Source organism: Lactuca serriola, chromosome 2, assembly GCF_051521515.1.
Source record: "Lactuca serriola cultivar US96UC23 chromosome 2, Lser_US96UC23_V15, whole genome shotgun sequence".
Taxonomy (NCBI): domain Eukaryota; kingdom Viridiplantae; phylum Streptophyta; class Magnoliopsida; order Asterales; family Asteraceae; genus Lactuca; species Lactuca serriola.
The window spans coordinates 207,726,604-207,743,020 of NC_136409.1; the positions used below are offsets into that span (position 1 = coordinate 207,726,604).

Here is a 16,417-nt window from a genome sequence, read left to right on the forward strand (position 1 = left end):
AGATAAAAGATTCTTCAATCTAAAAAGAAAGACGCATACTTTAGTATCACGTTTTATGATCATCTTCACAATTGACTCCTCCTAGAACATACCAAATAGGACGGGCCCTAATTGCAATGGTAGCTTCCTATACGCCTTTACCTTTTTTTAACGACATAAACATTTACATACATCTGTGTTTTCGTCTTTGTCTCTTTGGCTTTTGGTATAAATTAAAATCAAAATCTCATCACCTCTATTATGTGATATTTTGTATCTAGGCTCTCATCGTCACACTCATCAATCTCACGGTTATGTAATTATTCACTATGTCGCTTTGTCCATTGGCTTTGTAGAAAAATGTTTTTTCACCACAAAATTTAGGTAATCTTATATTTCTATTTTGATAAAAGTGTATGGTTTGTGTTTTGCATGCAATTATTGTTTTCTTTTCATATCATCATGCAATTTTTGTTTATCAACTGTTTACAGCATATTGATTAACGTTTTAGAGAAGTTGTTCTTATTTTGCTCAATGAGTAATTTATAATATAATAACAAAAGGAACTCTTTTTAGTTTTGTAATGTCTATACTAATTTGATTATTGTTTAATGCATAACTATACTTAAGAGACAATATTTCATTTGGAAATTTTAATTTCTGTTTTGTGATTAAATTTTACTAAAGTGTCATTTAAATTCTAATTTTTGTTTTCTTTGTTTATTTGTTAGATCATTTTGTTTCAAAGATCAAATGTTTTTATTAGCAGCTTGAAACAAAATTGATGGATTTATTTATTACACTACATATTTGACAGTGCATGTTGCTATTAGAAACATACGAAGGAGAAATCAAAGTTATCTCTATGGACTACAATGACTCAAGAAATAATCAAGAAAGATTGATTTTTTTTGTTTGAACGGCAAGGAAAATATTATGTACAAAAAAGAAAAAGAAATTAAATATCCTCCTACTTTTTTTTCTATTTATATTCCTACCAATGTAAAATGATGAAAAATGTCTTAAAATATTATTAATTTTATCAAAATGTGATATTTGTCGTCACTTCAAATGGATATGAAGATAAGTAGCATGAAAAAGTAAAATAATATTTAGTTTATCAAAGGGACACAAATAGAGGAGATAGATGCAAAGAACTTTTGAGCACTACTAGAAAAAAGGTTAATAGAGTACAGTTGAAATTATGAATATAGTACGTACATAGAAGGCGTATTAGTAGAGGGGTGTATTAGATTATATGTCTAATAGAGTACGGCTATTTAGCCGTACTATATGTATCCTATCTACTTTTTACAAGCATCGCATACAATCATCTAATACGGCATATATACACATCTAATACACGAATACACAACCGTACTTGATATGAATCCTCTCAAACATATACCCATCTAATACACCATACGATCTCCTCATACAACCGTACTAGATTACTCGTACAACTGTACTAGATGTCAAGATATCAAAACCAGACTCTTTCCTAGCAACCATCCTTAATTGCATTCCAGCCCTATTCAGCATCCAATTACAAACTTCACGTTCTTTGATTCTAAATAAAGGGGACAACAGTCAAAACTAATATCAGCAGATACCTGGATATATCTTCTATCTTCTGGAGGTAAAATATAATTGAAATTTCATCTTCATTTTCCTTCTTATGAATAGAGAACATATGGAGTCAAAACACTAAAGTTCCTGTTTACATAACCAACAAAATCTAATCTTAAGGACAGTGATTGATGAAATAAGTGAATAGTTGGAAAATTACTTACATATATGAGACCATGTTACCGACAGTTGGAGCATTTGGCATTCTCATATAAAAGGTGATACTTCAAATTTCTAGGCACATTAATTGCAGATTCCTTGACAGTCAAAAGCAAACAAAGCCTCACCACCTAGGGGCACAGATAGAAAATTAGAGAAGGGAATAATAAGAACAAAATCATGTGTGTGTGTGCCAGAGGGTAGAAAATACATTTTCCTTCAATTATAAGGATGATGAGCATGAGCTCTTTCAAGTATCCTAGAAAAGGACACAAAAGGACAACAAAATATTGAAAGGTCAATCCAAAATAAGACTTACTTGTGACCATCACTCATAACATCTTGTGTGCTAATCTCCATGATATCTTTTAGGCTCCTCATTTTTGCATTGGCACAAGGTGTTCACAGAAAGCTGAAGTAACCCATATAAATCTTGAATGTAGCATGCCAAGTGTCCTTATCTAAGGATTAAACAGCACATAATGATGATGTCATATTTCTATTTCAAAATTTGGTAAACTAAATATATATGCATACTAACCTCACCCAAGTGGCTGAAGGCCACATATATTCCACCACTAACTAAAACACTCTTAAAACCAAAATCTAAAAAAATAAAGTTCGTAACTTATATTATATTACTATATGTTAAGAGAACTTAAATAGAAGATTTAAAAAGATATAAAGAAAAAAGATTATTTGTTGTATTGTTATAACACACACACCTCTGCTATGCCATACTAGTGTAATGACACATCTTTCGATTGTGCAAGTTCCACTTCTTTAATCTGTTTCTTTAACTTCTCTTGAACACCTTTTTTATGCAATAAAACAACAAGAAACATGGTTTTGAAATTTTGTTATTGTTATAAAATAATATAAAATATATACAATTATCATACCTGGTAATTGTAAAAGAAGAAGAGATTGAATTATTTTCAAGTTTTGCTACAGCAAGTTCGTTTTAAACTCAACCAAAGCATCTTCTCTCACAAGTAACTACAAATAGATGTAACTCAAATAAAACTCAAAAGAGTACATAAAATTACGTTACATATGTTTAACTGGCCTCATGAAGGCAAAAAAAAATAATTATTTTCAAGAATACACACCATGAAAATTGGATCCCAAATAGAAATAACAATGTCAATATTGTAGGTCACTACAAAATGTTCAAATAAATACGTAATCAGATCTTAATCTAATAAAAATCACAATTAAGAAAAGTTCGTATATAAGTTTTTAGATATTACTGTCAGGAAAGAACTCATAGTTGCTAACATGCATTTTCACATTATCAAATCAAAAATAAACTTTATATCCTTACTTGAAAAGAGAAAAGATGTCCTCATGTATGCCTCTTCCAAAATAGAGGTTTGGCTGTAAAAATTCACAAAATTCAGAATGAAACAAGAAGCATGTAGCATCAATAGAAACTACCAACACGTAAATGAACTTGTTTGAACAGAAGTAATGAAATAATGCTTAGAAACATGCTCCTTATTTACTTATCGAACATAGGGAGTATATACATAGAATTCATAGCAAATTGAACTAAGAAAGCTTTGTTGAAACTCGGTCACTTCACCAAAATCATGATCCTGGGGAAGAACAAAAACCTAATTTCATTGAAGGTAAAACAAACAACATTAAACCCTAACATTCTAAAAATTAATTTTGTGTTCATTGGACCTAATTTCTTAAAAAGCCCTATTCTTACAAACTAATTTAAAACTACCCTATATACGTATAAAGAACTCACCCTCCATGATCCATTCACTACTACCAACAAAATCACATCCTAACCATCTTTTATTTTGACCAAATTTATAGTTTTTAATGGCAAAATGTTGTCACACACCTCTAACAGAGAAGCCTATTATTTAAAGCTTTCTAAGATTTATTCAAAAACACAAAAATACATTACAAACTCATAACAATAGTAACCTAAAAACCCCGGCGTATCCTTAGACATTAGTTGCTCATACTCTTGTGTACAAACCTTTAATGTCAAAAAAATCATTCCCACATCCATTAGAATATAATTATATATATAATATACCCATAACATAAATTAATGCCTTTTGTATTGAAGATTGAAGAATACCTTTTCAGTTATGATACCAGATATTAAATTAGCTGGTGTAACATCAAAAGCTGGATTCCAAACACAAATCTCAGAAGCTGCAACTTGTTCTCCCATACCACCACGTTTGTTAAGTAACTCCTTTGGCGACCTTTCTTCTATAACAATTTCATTTACGGAAGATAATGACAAGTCAAGGGGGCCGCAACGTAAATTGAACACCATGATGTTTAGCAGATAACGCTAGGCTATATGTTCCAATCTTGTTCGTAGTGTCACCTAAAATCAAATTTAATTTTTTTTAGATTAAAAGTAACAAAGGATTTGTGGGTAAAATAGTAATAACATACCATTAGCAGTAACACGATCAACTCCAACAATGACAACATGGATAGATCTAGTTTTCATTAAAGTAGCAACTGCAGAATCTGCTATAAGAGTTGCGGGTATTTTGTCATGAACTAATTCATAAGCTGTCAATCTTGATCCCTACACTTTCAGAAATGAACAAAAACAGTATTGATCGAGTCAGACATTTCATCGAACACCTAGGGTGAACACACAACTAAAGAACTATTGTAAAGCCCGAAAACGGATCTACCAATGATCAAAGACAAATAACAGAAGCAAAAGATGAAACAATAAGCAAATAACAAACGAACCAAGCTTGCATACGCCTTAAAGCAATAAAACGTCAGATACAACTTGGAGAAAACAAGAAGGCATCAACAACCTTTAAAATCTGACACAACGCCCTATTTATAGGCCTGACTTACAACCGCAAGGAGTTTACGGCCATAAGGAGTTTATGACCATAAACACATAACAACCGTAAACTAAACAAAATCGGTTTTTACTACCCAATCACTACCACTACCTAGTATGCCTAGACCAAACCATTACAAAGGGTCTTTCAATCTCCCCCTTGGTTTGGACTAGCTCGAACCCATTCCTTTGTCGACAATCATCACGTCCATCTGGCCCATCGCTCCATTCCATATTCTCTTGCTTAGAATCTCCACGATCATTGTTGTGTACACCTTGGCTCCTTCCTCATAAACCTCTTCAACAACTTTAATTTGAAAGTTGCTAAGATAATGAATATCCCATTTCCTGAATTGCAGCAAGTCTCTGCGATCGTACAAACAAATACACCCATTCTTAAGTTTGATGACCGCTCCAGATGTATTTTCATCATAAACCCAGCATTCCAAAGAACTGAGATCCATCTTGATAGCCCTGAAGCATAGGAAACTGCTTGACTTGTTTCGTTGCGGGCCACATCACTACCTGTAACGGCTTGTCAGTGGACGGTTCCAAGACATCTGGGTGTTCAAATATAACTGATTCTGCCGTCGGCATCGATGGAAATCCTTTCTTTACTTGATCATCCAGAAAGTGCTTAAACTGAGTAACTTGAGGAGTGTTGAAAAGATTGATGAACAGAGCTTGAGACAACTCCGTCAGATCAATTCTTGTAAACGACCTAAATGCATGAATATCCTTATACAACTCTGAATTACCACTCTTACGAATGACAATCCACTTTCTGAGAGGGTCATGAAATCCCCAGGCAGCCACTCCTGATCTATCCCCAAATGTATCCCGGAACCTAACAACTTCAAGATCAGTAACAATTATTAAGGGTTCGCTCTGAGATGTATTCCGATTAGTATTCCGTTTAAACAGTAATTGTCCTCTCTGAACATCATCTTCTTGATTACCACGAATAAGTTCTCGAATGTGTGGAGCCAATGGAGGTTCATCTACAACACGTTCAGCAGTACCAGAGGACTGACCGACTGGTAGGTCAACCGAAAAAGCTTGTACGTGAAGGTTAATCCTTTGTTCTTCAACAGACGTCTGGTATCTCTCACCAAGATCAACTTCAAGTTTCTTCATTAGCTCAAAATAGCTCGAAGTCAGCAGATTAAAATGATCTTGTAAATCGGAGATCTGCTTGCGTTTCAGCTTCTTATCCTTTTTGAGTTCAGCCAGTTGTCCGCCAAGACTAGATTTATCTGATTGTAGCTTGGATACTTGGATACGAAGATCGACATTCTCGGTATGAAGCTCTGCCACCTGAATATCGAGTTTAATATTTTTCTGGCTAAGAACCGAAATTTCTTTCTGCAGACCAGCAAGAGTAAGATTGTCATCCCTAGCACCACCTTCTTCAATGGAAACACCCTTTCCTCAAGGATCTGGCGATACAAGTTGTTCTTCAGCCATGTGCAATGCCAGCCTTTCAGAAGCAACATCTCGACGGTATCTAGGAACTGAGAAACCAGGCGGTGCAGAGGAACCACCAACATCAAATGTTGAACTCGGACCAGTAGGAAACATCTTTGTATTGGTGAGCCTTGTAGTAGTAGCAGTGAAAGGTGGGGTAGGAAGACCACTAACCAAACTTGTCATCAGTTCAGATTGTCTTGCATCAAGTCTTCTTCTTTTAGATTGTTGTTGATCAACTTCTGGAGAAAACACACTCACAAACGGTTCGGGAGTAGGAGAAACGGACATAGGAGGGGAACATCCCATAACCATCTCCATAGGAATAGAAGTCGACACTATTTGCTTTGAAGTAGGAGTTCGCGTATCAAACGTCTTGCTCGATTTCCTTGTCTCAGTTGTGTGAAAACCAATATCATCAACATTATGGAAAATTGTGTGAAGATTTTCATGAGACACAACATTAGCACTGCTTGCCAAAGAAGCTGCAATATCATCGCGATCAAAACTAGTTAAATCAAGATCATCAAAAGAATCATTTCTCTCTTCACCAATACTCATCTCTCCACTAACTTGATCATCACTCAACTCTTTTTCATGTTCTGAGACAGTTTGAACTTTAGGAGTTGGTGAGTCTTCTTTCTCGGTTTCTTCATCCTTAGATACATCTATAACAACGTTGGATGGAGTTGATTTCTCAGCAGATGCTTGCTCCGAGGATGTTTGCTCGGACGACTCGTAAGACTCTGGTGTTTCATCCAGTTCAGTAAAGTTCCCAAACTTTTCAAGAGGATATAGTCCTTGAAATATGACTTTGCCTTTCCGATTTTGTTTGATAAGTCCCACCGTGTGGGGACCCAAGGACTTCATATCCAATGTTTCTCCCATCTTCCTCACGTTTGGAAATTGAATGTTAATGAACACTTGTACAAAACGGGGATACAACAGAAAAGTATCCCGAGTAGAAGCTCTGATGTTGATAACAAATTCCTCAAGGATGAACTTTGAGAAATTAAAGCGAAACCCAGCAACAAGAGATACCAGAGCACCAGTTGTGCGCTGAGAAATCTCATCTGCCCCAGACCTCCTTCCCGAGATGCAGCTTACAAAAACATGGCCTAAATACCTCCAGTATGGATGTAGCAACTTTTTCAGCGTCGGCAGAAAGGTTCCCTCGTAACTCATTTTTCGTAGAACCCTTTGAACATCTTCGATTCCAATCTCTGTCGGGAAATTGGGTTGATCATCAATTAGCAGCGCTTCACGAATAAAGCCTTCATTAATGACAATCTCTCGACCCTGTACTTTCGCCTTCACCGTAAAATTGCCATCATCATCCATGTGTGTCTCTGCAGTCGCCCAAAACTCACGTATTACGCTTTGATAAACCATCGGATTGATAGTGATTGCGGATGCTAAGCAACATTCACTCAAACGATGAATCATCGAACGCATATCCGAATGAATAGCCGGAGGGTCCACGAGTACAATTGCTAAGTTGTGCATATCTGCAAATTTTAAGTTCGCCATTGCCTGCACTCAAACACAACTGTAAGTTCGCTAAGTTGTACAATTGCTAAGTTTACGGTCTAAGAACCCTTTTGAAAAGTTATCACACAATATTTCCTTATTTAATACATCCAAAGTTTAAGCAGTAAACTCATTGTTCTAGGGCCGTAAACTAGGAGTTTACGGCCGAAGAACAGTCAATTGAAAAATCGCGAAAAATCGATCCTGCCTATCGAATTGATGCACAATACTTGAAGATATGTAAACGTAAACATCCGTAGCATCAATATAAATTAGAAACAAGTCCAAATCTCAAACACTTGGAGTTTACGGTCGGAGCTTACGGCCGTAAGCTCCGTTGGATCTATTTTTGCGATTTCTGGCATAATGGCATGGTGAAACACGAAACAAAATACATATTTGTGATCTAGAAGTGATTACCTTTGTGATGGTGTAAGGGGTTTTCCGAAAATCAAAGAAAATTTTTTGAGCTTTTGAGAGGGTTTAAGAGGAGTTTGCGGCCGGAATCTCGTGAATGAGGAGATTCCGGCAGTGAACTCCTTTTTACCCCTTTTCACCCTCACTTACCCTCTTATCTGATAACTACCCAGTATTTCCAACTTCCAACAATTAAAATTAAAATTAAAAAAAAAAATTTGAGGATTAATTTAATTTCAGAAAAATAAAATAAAATAAAATAAAACCTAACAAAATACAATTTAAATAAAAAAAACGAAATAAGAATAAAATTAAAATAGTAAAAGTAATAAAAATAAAATTAAAAAATTAAAATTAAAATTAAAATTAAAAAATAACATTTTAAAAATAAAAAATTAAAAATTAAAAATAAAAATAAAAATAAAAAATAAAATTGATAAAAATATTTTCACTAAAAATCATTTTTACACAACAAAATTTAACCACTTTAACTTTTGTGATGCTTGAATCAAAGTTTTTGGACGGCCTTATTCCACTTGTCGGTACCCTTATCTTCACATCTTCGTCTGACCGATTGCCAGTATTGTGGTCCACTTAAACACGAAAGATTTGTGACGTTTTTGGACATTTTACCAATGACATGATTCAGGCATATATCTAATTGTAAATTTCTGTAATTATGATACCTCCTAAATCTTAAATAAATTCACCTTATGACCATTTAACTGACTACAACCAGGGATATTGTTGTCCACCTAAATCGAGCAGCGAGATCTACAGACAATCTGTATGAGTTCAATTTTAAGTGTACTGGAACGTGTTTCCCGCTTCCTGATATGCCCCATCCATCAAGAACTTCCAGAGTACTCCTTACACCGGGTGAGCAGACAACCATTCAGAGAGAGAAGAGATTCAGAATTCTATTGCTAACTACTTCAGAGGGGTTGAGAAGAAGAAGGTTGCATATGCTGTGTACCAGGTCGGATTAGAAGTCGCACAAAGGAGACAGCATATGGCTAACAGATAAGAAGTATTTCACACACACACACACATACACACACACACACACACACACATATATATATATATATATATATATATATATATATAGCCTACAGAGAAATAGAGTTGCATATGTTGTATACCAGGTCTGATTAGAAGTCGCGCAAAGGAGACAACATATGGCTAACAGACGGAAAGAAAGAAAATGATATTCTACAGACCTAATTTATCGGAATTTACCAGTCGCCCCATCCAACCAGAATTAAGGACAGAATCCGCTCATCGAGGAAAAGTTAAGCCACGGTTCCAAGTACGGGTTCAATTAATGTGATGAGTAGATTCTCATGTATATCTCCCTGCTCAACCTATCCGAGCGTCGTGACATCAGGTTAAACGGATCTAACTAGGTCAAAGTTCGTCAAGTCCTTTAAATTCATTAGGTTCAACTTTCGTAGTCAAGTCCATTTAAAATCTTTCGTGCCTACCAGCACATCGAGTACAGAGCGTAGACGATTCAACTTAGGTACGTTACGCAGATTCAGGTTGCCCTTTATCACTTGTTAATTTCATTTCCCATCATAGTACTTACAGCCGAAGTTGTCAACAATAAATTTTTAAATGCTGAACAGAAATGACACTATTTTTGGATTTTTTTTTTAATTTTTCTTTTTTGTTGTTTTTGGATATTTATTTCTCCCCCTAAATTTGTGCATGGGTGAGAATACGAAACAAAATAATGCGCAAATTTTAAACTATCCTAAAACAAAAAAATTTAAAATGTAAACTAATAAAGCCAAAATTAAATTGAGAAAAGAAAAAAAAACAGAAAAAAAACTTAATCTTCAAAACGTATCATTTTCAGAAATCCGACAAGCACATCGAAACGAACTTTGTTAAATGGCTTTGTGAACAAGTCCGCCACATTGTTATCAGTGTGGACTTGTTTGATTCGAATTAAAGATCGTTCATAACAGTCTCTGATAAAGTGAATTTTAATGTCGATGTGCTTGGTTTTAGAGTGTTGGACTGGGTTTTTAGCTATTTGAATTGCCGCTTCATTATCACAATAGATAGGGGTTTCGAAGTAATTCAAACCATAGTCCAACAGCTGATGTTGGATCCAGATAACTTGAGAGCAGCAAGCTGATACAGCAACATATTCCGTCTCTACTGTTGAGGTCGAGACAGTGTGCTGTTTCTTGCATTGCCATGAAACTAATCTGTCACCTAGGTATTGACATCCTCCTGAAGTTGATTTCCTGTCAAGCTCACAACCTCCATAATTACTGTCAGTAAAAGCATAAAGATTAAATTCAGAATTCTTCGGATACCAAAGACCCAATTTAAGGATTCCTTTGATATACCGAAAAATTCTTTTAACAACAATAAGATGAGAAAGTTTAGGATTAGCCTGATATCGTGCGCATTGACATACTGCAAACATAATGCCAGGTCGACTTGCAGTAAGATACATCAGCGATCTGATCATCGATTGATAGAGAGTTTGATCTACGGACTCGCCTTTAGGATATGGAGACAGGAGAGGTCGTTCAGCCATCGGTGTAGAAGCAGATTTAGCATCGTGAAGCGCAAACTTCTCAAGAATATCCTCCACATACTTGGCTTGATGTAGCAGGATTCCGGTTGAATTTTGTTTAACCTGAAGCCCCAAAAACATGGTCATTTCTCCCAATGAACTCATTTCAAATCTTTTCTTCATTACACTTTCGAACTCTTTGCAAAGCTTTTGGCTTGTTGATCCAAAGATTATGTCATCGACGTATATTTGTACGAGTATCTGGTCCTTGTCGACATGCTTTATGAACAGTGTTTGATCGATAGTGCCGCGAGTATAACCATGTTCGAGCAAATGCTTTGTTAGGGTTGCATACCATGCTCTAGGAGCTTAATGCAGCCCATATGACGCTCTGTCCAACTTGTAGACATGATTAGGATACTTCGAGTCGACAAACCCTGGAGGTTGATCAACGTAGATTTCTTCCTTCACCTTGCCATACAAGAAGGCAGTCTTGACATCCATTTGAAAGACAGTAAAGTTCATATACGAAGCATACGCTAGGAAGATACGAATAGCCTCCAGGCGAGCTACTGGAGCATAAACTTCAGTGTAGTCAAGACCCTCGACTTGTTGAAACCCATGAACTACCAGTCTGGCTTTGTTTCGCACAATAACTCCTGAATCGTCCTATTTGTTGCGATAGACCCATCGTGTGTCAAGAGACTTCTTGCCCTTCGGTAACTCATCTAACTTCCAAACACCGAGTTTTTCAAATTGATGCAATTCTTCAAGCATTACATCCACCCAACTAGGTTCGTTTAGAGCCATTTCTACATTCTTGGGCTCAATTTGAGAAATAAAGCAAGAGTACAGACATGTATTCACGTCTCCACTCTGAATTCTAGTTTTAACACCATCATCTAGCTGGCCAATGATGTTTTCGATCGGATGATCCCGTTGAATCCTAGAAGGTATTTCTTAGATGATGTCATTGAGAGAGACAGGTAGAGTGTGAATGTTGAGACCTCCTTCATTTGCTGGTTGAGTAGTACTAGATGGTTCTACGACATACTCGTCTGCAATAAAATCAGGGAAGAGTAATTCCATAAGGGTTGAAGAGACGGCGGAAGCATCATTTGGAACGAACTCTTTCTCTAAAGATATGTGAGGTGTCGATTCAGCATCAGAATAATCAGTGTGGACTGATTGAGGACTATCATGTTCTAAGAACGGCCCCCCTTGAGGAGTAGCGGAGGACTTTCCCGAAGATGTTGCAGAAGACTCCCCCTCAGTTGCAGCAGAAGTCTCCCCCTCAGATGCAGCAGAAGATCCTCCCTTGTGCGAGTCAGAGGACTCTCCTTCAAGTGAAGCTTTAGATTTTCCTTTCGATGAATCAGAAGGTTTAGATACAGGCTTGTACACGACTTCTTCGTCTTCATCTTCAGAGATACTCTTCCAATGTGAACCAGTTCTAGATGCATCATTTGAATACACGTTTAAGGATTTGAAAAGTGACGTATAATCAAACAACCAATCCAGAACCACTCTTGCATTTGTCTCATTCTCTTCCAACCAACGCACGTCATAGGATTCCACAATCTGTTTGGTTTTCTTATTGTAGACTCTATAAGCGGTGCCAGCAGCATACCCTACAAAATAGCAGTCATCGACTTTGGCATTAAACTTCGGGTTGGCATCTAGGTGAAGAAGGGTGCAAGGACAGCCAAATACTCGGAAATGACTGACTGACGGCTTGTGTCCATAGTAAATTTCATACGGAGTTTTCATTTGAGCTTTATTGATAAGCAATCGATTATGAACATAACAGGCAGTGTTTATCGCCTCCGCCCAAAAGAAAATAGGCAACTTTAAGTCACATAGCATCGTTCTTGCAGCGTCTTTGAGTGTTCTGTTCCACCTTTCAGCAACACCATTTTGTTGAGATGTATGAGCTGAACTAAATTGACGCAGGATACCCTTTTCAACGCAGAAGTGATTGAGAACGGAATTCTTGAACTCTGTTCTATTATCGGTACGAAGCGCCTTCACCCTATGATTGGTCTGATTCTCAACAAGTACAACGAACTTCTTGATCAATTCAGTGACACCGGCTTTGTTGGATAGAAAGAAAACCCACGTAAATCGAGAGAAATCATCAATCACAACTAAACAGTAAGAACTTCTGTTGATGCTTAGCATGTTCACTGGACCAAACAAATCCATGTGAAGTAATTGAAGAACCTGACTAATTGAGTTAACCTGTTTTGGCAAGTGCGGCTTTCGATGGTGCTTTCCTTGAGCGCATGACACACATTTTTCAAACGTGATAAAGTCCTTGACAGGCAATCCACGGACCATCTCATTTTTCGCAAGACAATTTAGATTCTTGGCGTTAGCATGACCTAATCTTCAGTGCCACAACATTGCAGTTTGCTCGGAGATCTTGGAGAATAGACAAGTAACTTGTTCTAGGAGATTGCTATTCATATCAATAATATAGGCATTCCCATCCCTTTTTGATTTTACGAGAATCCATTCTTCAGGGATGACAAAGCCTGGCTTTAAGACCATGCATTCCTTGTCAGTGAAATGCGTAGAATAGCCCTTGTCACAAATCTGGGAAACGCTTAACAGACTGTGTTTCAACTCGGGAGCGAAATTCACGTTTTCGAAACTTAGAACTCCATTTGACACGGTTCCTCTTTGAGTGATTTTCCCTCCATCTCCACCCGCAAAAGAGACATACCCCCCCCCCCCCCATTAAATGATTGAATGATATGCAGTTGGGTGATATCTCCCATCATATGTCGGGAACAGCCACTGTCGACGAACCAGGGTCTGACGACATTTCCCTGCAACTGTCCCTGTAAAATGTGCGGGTTTAATTATATTTGGGCACCTAGGTCATGATCTTCCTGGGTGATCCCGATGCCTTTCCAGACTTATTGCACTTAAACTTCTCTGAGGACACAGATGATGTATTAGGAGCAGGTTTGGGCCTCCATTTATAATTAGGTTTTCTGAAAAACTCAGTTAACTTTGTCATTTTATGCTTAACAATCTGCTTAAAGCATGTGTGACTTCTACCAGAGTTGGTTGAAGATCCACCACTACTTTGGGATGAGCTTGACCTTGGCGTGGCTATGCTCCTTTTTGGCAGACTGCTCGGGACATGGTGATTAAAAACCTTTTTAAGTCTGTGAAAAATATCCCTTTTTCTATTTCGTTCATCTGCCCAATCATCATTTCGAGAGCGACTTCTAGAGGAATTTCTATTTAAAGACCTTCCTCTAAACTCGTTCTCCCCTCTTGGAAGAATATGACTCACAAACATTCGGTTAAGACACTTTCTAGCAATATGACCACAAGTACCACAATTAAAACAAATCTGCTTGTTATTGTTAGAACTTGTGATGCATTTATCAGATTCGTTTTCCCTACAAACACCCTTTCTTGTCTCATAAGAACATGCAACATTATTAGGTTGTGAAGCAAGTGAGGGTGCTATACTCGTGGGGGGTTGTGAAACTAGTGGTGTCTCAACATTTTTATCACAAACATTCAAATTGTCAACCAAATTGTTCAAAAATTTATCTGACATATTAGAAGCACTCAAAACAGTATCATAAGTAACAACTACTGTATCAGAAGAATTAAAAACACCACAAGAAATATTGTCACTTAAAACATTTGAAAAAGAATTGTCTTTATTTAAAATGAAAACTTTAGGTTTAGACTCGATTTTATTTTCAGAAACACATCCTTCAACTTCGTGCTTTGACTGATTCAAGGATTGATCTGCAGGAGAAGTAGATATGTTAGTACTTTCAACATTAATAAATCCTCCCGAAATAAAACCGGAGGGCTTGCCATAAACCATAAATGATTCATTGGCAATCTCTTCTTTGGACAAAGGCTTGGACACATATGAATGATTGAAAGGAGGGGGTACATGATTATACCCTAGACCTTTTGATTGATTCCTTTTAAACTGCATACTTTGGTCTATCATATTTGCAACCACCTCACTTGAGAAATCATATTTTCTAACATCAAGTTTGGCGGTTTCAAATTTTCCTTTCAAAGATTCAACTTCAGCCACTAGCTCAACATTTTGTTTGACTACATAATCATAGTTTTCACATTTGTTACTGTAGTCTTCCTGGAGTTTCCTAAAGTCCTTAATTTTCGATTCTAGTTGAGCTTTAAGTGGTTTTTGTCCTTCTCAAAGTTGGTACCCTTCATATCTAAGGTCTTCTACGTTTCTTATTAATTTTTCATTAAGTTCACGAAGAATCCTAAGATTTTCTACTTCATTGCCTAATGTCTCAATTTTATCCTGTAAAATTTTTACATAATCTATACAAGCCTTAGAGCATGATGGAAAACTTACCTTAGACGAATTAGGTTCATGGGAAGAGGATACCATCAAAGCAAACTGTAGCTTCATCATACTCTCTTCCGCTGCTACAATCCCTGCTAGAGCATCATCCCTTACCTGTGCCAGATGAGCATTTTCTGGTCCAGATAAGTTGAGAGCTTGTATTTGATCATCCCAATCGAAAGATTGCGCAACCATATCCTTTTCATTGTTTGCTTGACCACTGCTTCGGCTGTTCCCAACTGCAACCATTGTTCTGTCATTATTAACCCTTCTATCGGGGTGTGGGCAATCACGAGCAAAATGCCCTGGCTTGTGGAAATTGAAACACGAAGCTTTCCTTTGTTGAATCCAACCTTCTTATCAGCACTCATTCCCCAATTGTTCTTCCCTATCTTTTTGGCAAACTATTTTGCCCTAAATACAGCCATGGCAATTTGCATGTGATGTCCATTTCCTCAACGTCCTCCGGATGAATTTGATCAAGAACTGCAAATGACAATTGAGGCGGAAGCTCCCCAGCTACAAGTGCATTGTAGCAATTCACTAGCCCTGCTGCAAAGACAAGGTTTTCATCACCCTCCTTTCCTTTTGAAGAAGAGGCTACATTTGAAGATGGAGCAGTTTGGGTAGACAGGAATGGTTGACTTTGTGGGTAGGGAATGACTGGTGTAGAGGAAGATGAACCTGCAGGGGTATAAGAGAAAGAAGAAAGAGCATTGTTAGTTGAAATGCCAAGGTTGGCAGCTGAGTAGGAGTTCACATGATTGATCTCTCGCTACTTGTCATCAATATCACACGCTTTGATGACAGCCATCACTTCAGCTAGAGAAAGGCGACTGAGATCCTTAGTCTTCTTAATCACAGCTGCGTTCATGTCCCAAGATTTTAGGAGAGCATTTAGTAGCTTCTTATTAAGTTCTGACTTTGTATAGAAGACCCCTGCCACAGTCATCTCCGTGTTGAGAGTTGTGAATCGCTGCAGCTGAGCCTCGAGAGTCTCTTCAGGCAGATAGTTAAACATGTTGAATCGTTGCCTCAGCATATCTTGGAGACTCTCACACATGTCTTCATTTCCCTCATATACTTCAATAAGGGCTTCCCACAGTGCAAAAGTATACTCTCTGAATCCTTGAGCAATGTCTGGAGATAGGGCCATAGTCAAAATGGCCAATGCCTTTTCTTGTTCTTCTACACTCTCAAAATCTTCATCAGTGTAGTTTTCAATTTTCTTGTTAACCACCTGCCCCCCAACTGTAGTGGTGATTCTGACTGGATCCTTTATAACACATTTCCAAATCTTGAAGTCCTTCATCTTTATATATTTCTCAATTCTATATTTCCATTCGGGGAAACCATCAGCGGACATGAGTCTTGGAATGCGCGTGGTTGTTCCCATCACAGCATCGAGTTCTTGATATTGATTAGGATTTTTTGATTCCATTTTTTAAAATTAAAGTTAATTAATTATTAAATAAAACT

The 16,417-nt window shown here is 37.1% G+C and overlaps 1 long non-coding RNA gene and 1 pseudogene across 2 annotated transcripts in view; both read right to left on the bottom strand.

Moving 5' to 3' along the window:
• Window positions 1–1,132: 1,132 nt before the first annotated feature.
• On the bottom strand, window positions 1,133–2,223 carry LOC145090767 (uncharacterized). The gene is made up of 3 exons (XR_013701750.1): window positions 2,088–2,223; window positions 1,774–1,899; window positions 1,133–1,696 (listed from the first exon to the last, which is right to left on the bottom strand). It is a non-coding gene; the product is annotated as an uncharacterized LOC145090767 (long non-coding RNA).
• A 1,128-nt stretch (window positions 2,224–3,351) lies between these two features.
• Window positions 3,352–16,417, bottom strand: part of LOC145090008 (methylthioribose-1-phosphate isomerase-like) — a 50,084-nt pseudogene continuing 37,018 nt past the window's right edge. The window contains exons 7-8 of the transcript XR_013701425.1: window positions 4,205–4,343; window positions 3,352–4,133 (exon numbers count right to left, since the gene is read on the bottom strand). The product of XR_013701425.1 is annotated as a methylthioribose-1-phosphate isomerase-like (transcript). The remainder of the gene's footprint in view (window positions 4,134–4,204; window positions 4,344–16,417) is intronic.